Here is a 5,583-nt window from a genome sequence, read left to right as displayed (position 1 = left end):
AGGCTGTAACGCCTGCAGTTAAACAGACTGTAACGTCTGCAGGTAAACAGACTGTAACGTCTGCAGCGGGTAAACAGACTGTAACGTCTGCAGCGGGTAAACAGACTGTAACGTCTGCAGCGGGTAAACAGACTGTAACGTCTGCAGCAGGTAAACAGACTGTAACGTCTGCAGGTAAACAGACTGTAGCGTCTGCAGCAGGTAAACAGACTGTAATGTCTGCAGCAAATAAACAGACAGTAACGTCTGCAGCGGGTAAACACACTGTAACGTCTGCAGGTAAACAGACTGTAACGTCTGCAGTGGGTAAACAGACTGTAACGTCTGCAGCAGGTAAACAGACTGTAACGTCTGCAGCAGTTAAACAGACTGTAACGTCTGCAGGTAACAGACTGTAATGTCTGCAGGTAAACAGACTGTAATGTCTGCAAAAGGTAAACAGACTGTAAAGTCTGCAGCGGGTAATCAGAGTAACGTCTGCAGCGGGTAAACAGACTGTAACGTCTGCAGTGGGTAAGAAGACTGTAACGTCTGCAGCAGGTAAACAGACTGTAACGTCTGCAGCAGTTAAACAGACTGTAACGTCTGCAGGTAAACAGACTGTAATGTCTGCAGGTAAACAGACTGTAATGTCTGCAACAGGTAAACAGACTGTAAAGTCTTCAGCGGGTAATCAGAGTAACGTCTGCAGCGGGTAAACAGACTGTAACGTCTGCAGGTAAACAGACTGTAACGTCTGCAGCAGTTAAACAGGCTTTAACGTCTGCAGCAGGTAAACAGACTGTAACGTCTGCAGCAGGTAAACAGACTGTAACGTCTGCAGGTAAACAGACTGTAACGCCTGAAGGTAAACAGACTGTAACGTCTGCAGCAGGTAAACAGACTGTAACTGTTCAGAAGGTAAACAGACTGTAACGTCTGAAGGTAAACAGACTGTAACGTCTACAGGTAAACAGACTGTAACGTCTGCAGTGGGTAAACAGACTGTAACGTCTGCAGGTAAACAGACTGTAACGTCTGCAGCAGGTAAACAGACTGTAACGTCTACAGGTAAACAGACTGTAACGTCTGCAGCAGGTAAACAGACTGTAACGTCTGCAGGTAAACAGACTGTAACGTCTGCAGCAGGTAAACAGACTGTAACGTCTACAGGTAAACAGACTGTAACGTCTGCAGCAGGTAAACAGACTGTAACGTCTGCAGCAGGTAAACAGACTGTAACGTCTGCAGGTAAACAGACTGTAACGTCTGCAGCGGGTAAACAGACTGTAACGTCTGCAGGTAAACAGACTGTAACGTCTGCAGCAGGTAAACAGGCTTCAACGTCTGCAGCAGGTAAACAGACTGTAACGTCTGCAGTTAAACAGACTGTAACGTCTGCAGGTAAACAGACTGTAACGTCTGCAGCGGTTAAACAGACTGTAACGCCTGCAGGTAAACAGACTGTATCGTCTGCAGCAGGTAAACAGACTGTAACGTCTGCAGTTAAACAGACTGTAATGTCTGCAAGTAAACAGACTGTAATGTCTGCAGCAGTTAAACAGACTTTAACGTCTGCAGGTAAACAGACTGTAATGTCTGCAGGTAAACAGACTGTAATGTCTGCAACAGGTAAACAGACTGTAAAGTCTGCAGCGGGTAATCAGAGTAACGTCTGCAGCGGGTAAACAGACTGTAACGTCTGCAGGTAAACAGACTGTAACGTCTGCAGCAGTTAAACAGGCTTTAACGTCTGCAGCAGTTAAACAGGCTTTAACGTCTGCAGCAGTTAAACAGACTGTAACGTCTGCAGGTAAACAGACTGTAAAGTCTGCAGGTAAACAGACTGTAACGTCTGCAGCAGGTAAACAGACTGTAACGTCTGCAGCAGGTAAACAGACTGTAAACTCTGCAGGTAAACGGACTGTAACGTCTGCAGCAGGTAAACAGACTGTAACGTCTGCAGGTAAACAGACTGTAACGTCTGCAGCAGGTAAACAGACTGTAACGTCTGCAGCAGGTAAACAGGCTGTAACGCCTGCAGCAGGTAAACAGACTGTAACGTCTGCAGTTAAACAGACTGTAACGTCTGCAGGTAAACAGACTGAAACGCCTGCAGCAGGTAAACAGACTGTAACGTCTGCAGCGGGTAAACAGGCTGTAATGTCTGCAGCGGGTAAACAGACTGTAACGTCTGCAGCAGTCAAACAGGCTGTAACGTCTGCAGCAGGTACACAGACTATAACGCCTGCAGGTAAACAGACTGTAACGTCTGCAGCAGGTAAACAGACTGTAACTGTTCAGCAGGTAAACAGACTGTAACGTCTGCAGGTAAACAGACTGTAACGTCTACAGGTAAACAGACTGTAACGTCTGCAGCGGGTAAACAGATTGTAACGTCTGCAGCAGGTAAACAGACTGTAACGTCTACAGGTAAACAGACTGTAACGTCTGCAGCGGGTAAACAGACTGTAACGTCTGCAGCGGATAAACAGACTGTAGCGTCTGCAGCAGGTAAACAGACTGTAACGTCTGCAGCGGGTAAACAGACAGCAACGTCTGCAGCGGGTAAACAGACTGTAACGTCTGCAGCGGGTAAACAGACTGTAATGTCTGCAGGTAAACAGACTGTAACGTCTGCAGCAGGTAAACAGGCTGTAACGTCTGCAGCGGGTAAACAGACAGTAACGTCTGCAGCGGGTAAACAGACTGTAACGTCTGCAGGTAAACAGACTGTAACTGTTCAGCAGGTAAACAGATTGTAACGTCTGCAGCGGGTAAACAGACTGTAACGTCTGCAGCGGGTAAACAGGCTGTAACGTCTGCAGAGGGTAAACAGACTGTAACGTCTGCAGTAGGTAAACAGACTGTAACGTCTGCAGCAGGTAAACAGACTGTAACGCCTGCAGGTAAACAGACTGTAACGTCTGCAGCAGGTAAACCAGACTGTAACTGTTCAGCAGGTAAACAGACTGTAACGTCTGCAGGTAAACAGACTGTAACGTCTGCAGCAGGTAAAGAGACTGTAACGTCTGCAGGTAAACAGACTGTAACGTCTGCAGCAGGTAAACAGACTGTAACGTCTGCAGCAGTTAAACAGACTGTAACGTCTGCAGGTAAACAGACTGTAACGTCTGCAGCGGGTAAACAGACTGTAACGTCTGCAGCGGGTAAACAGACTGTAACGTCTGCAGCGGGTAAACAGACTGTAACGTCTGCAGCAGGTAAACAGACTGTAACGTCTGCAGGTAAACAGACTGTAGCGTCTGCAGCAGGTAAACAGACTGTAATGTCTGCAGCAAATAAACAGACAGTAACGTCTGCAGCGGGTAAACACACTGTAACGTCTGCAGGTAAACAGACTGTAACGTCTGCAGTGGGTAAACAGACTGTAACGTCTGCAGCAGGTAAACAGACTGTAACGTCTGCAGCAGTTAAACAGACTGTAACGTCTGCAGGTAAACAGACTGTAATGTCTGCAGGTAAACAGACTGTAAAGTCTGCAGCGGGTAATCAGAGTAACGTCTGCAGCGGGTAAACAGACTGTAACGTCTGCAGTGGGTAAAAAGACTGTAACGTCTGCAGCAGGTAAACAGACTGTAACGTCTGCAGCAGTTAAACAGACTGTAACGTCTGCAGGTAAACAGACTGTAATGTCTGCAGGTAAACAGACTGTAATGTCTGCAACAGGAAAACAGACTGTAAAGTCTTCAGCGGGTAATCAGAGTAACGTCTGCAGCGGGTAAACAGACTGTAACGTCTGCAGGTAAACAGACTGTAACGTCTGCAGCAGTTAAACAGGCTTTAACGTCTGCAGCAGGTAAACAGACTGTAACGTCTGCAGCAGGTAAACAGACTGTAACGTCTGCAGGTAAACAGACTGTAACGCCTGAAGGTAAACAGACTGTAACGTCTGCAGCAGGTAAACGGACTGTAACTGTTCAGCAGGTAAACAGACTGTAACGTCTGAAGGTAAACAGACTGTAACGTCTACAGGTAAACAGACTGTAACGTCTGCAGTGGGTAAACAGACTGTAACGTCTGCAGGTAAACAGACTGTAAAGTCTGCAGCAGGTAAACAGACTGTAACGTCTACAGGTAAACAGACTGTAACGTCTGCAGCAGGTAAACAGGCTGTAACGTCTGCAGCGGGTAAACAGACAGTAACGTCTGCAGCGGGTAAACAGACTGTAACGTCTGCAGGTAAACAGACTGTAACTGTTCAGCAGGTAAACAGATTGTAACGTCTGCAGCGGGTAAACAGACTGTAACGTCTGCAGCGGGTAAACAGGCTGTAACGTCTGCAGAGGGTAAACAGACTGTAACGTCTGCAGTAGGTAAACAGACTGTAACGTCTGCAGCAGGTAAACAGACTGTAACGCCTGCAGGTAAACAGACTGTAACGTCTGCAGCAGGTAAACCAGACTGTAACTGTTCAGCAGGTAAACAGACTGTAACGTCTGCAGGTAAACAGACTGTAACGTCTGCAGCAGGTAAAGAGACTGTAACGTCTGCAGGTAAACAGACTGTAACGTCTGCAGCAGGTAAACAGACTGTAACGTCTGCAGCAGTTAAACAGACTGTAACGTCTGCAGGTAAACAGACTGTAACGTCTGCAGCGGGTAAACAGACTGTAACGTCTGCAGCGGGTAAACAGACTGTAACGTCTGCAGCGGGTAAACAGACTGTAACGTCTGCAGCAGGTAAACAGACTGTAACGTCTGCAGGTAAACAGACTGTAGCGTCTGCAGCAGGTAAACAGACTGTAATGTCTGCAGCAAATAAACAGACAGTAACGTCTGCAGCGGGTAAACACACTGTAACGTCTGCAGGTAAACAGACTGTAACGTCTGCAGTGGGTAAACAGACTGTAACGTCTGCAGCAGGTAAACAGACTGTAACGTCTGCAGCAGTTAAACAGACTGTAACGTCTGCAGGTAAACAGACTGTAATGTCTGCAGGTAAACAGACTGTAATGTCTGCAAAAGGTAAACAGACTGTAAAGTCTGCAGCGGGTAATCAGAGTAACGTCTGCAGCGGGTAAACAGACTGTAACGTCTGCAGTGGGTAAAAAGACTAACGTCTGCAGCAGGTAAACAGACTGTAACGTCTGCAGCAGTTAAACAGACTGTAACGTCTGCAGGTAAACAGACTGTAATGTCTGCAGGTAAACAGACTGTAATGTCTGCAACAGGTAAACAGACTGTAAAGTCTTCAGCGGGTAATCAGAGTAACGTCTGCAGCGGGTAAACAGACTGTAACGTCTGCAGGTAAACAGACTGTAACGTCTGCAGCAGTTAAACAGGCTTTAACGTCTGCAGCAGGTAAACAGACTGTAACGTCTGCAGCAGGTAAACAGACTGTAACGTCTGCAGGTAAACAGACTGTAACGCCTGAAGGTAAACAGACTGTAACGTCTGCAGCAGGTAAACGGACTGTAACTGTTCAGCAGGTAAACAGACTGTAACGTCTGAAGGTAAACAGACTGTAACGTCTACAGGTAAACAGACTGTAACGTCTGCAGTGGGTAAACAGACTGTAACGTCTGCAGGTAAACAGACTGTAACGTCTGCAGCAGGTAAACAGACTGTAACGTCTACAGGT

The sequence above is a fragment of the Labrus mixtus genome, unplaced genomic scaffold (genome assembly GCF_963584025.1).
Source record: "Labrus mixtus unplaced genomic scaffold, fLabMix1.1 SCAFFOLD_41, whole genome shotgun sequence".
Classification (NCBI taxonomy): Eukaryota; Metazoa; Chordata; class Actinopteri; order Labriformes; family Labridae; genus Labrus; species Labrus mixtus.
Note: the sequence above shows the minus strand (reverse complement) of the source record.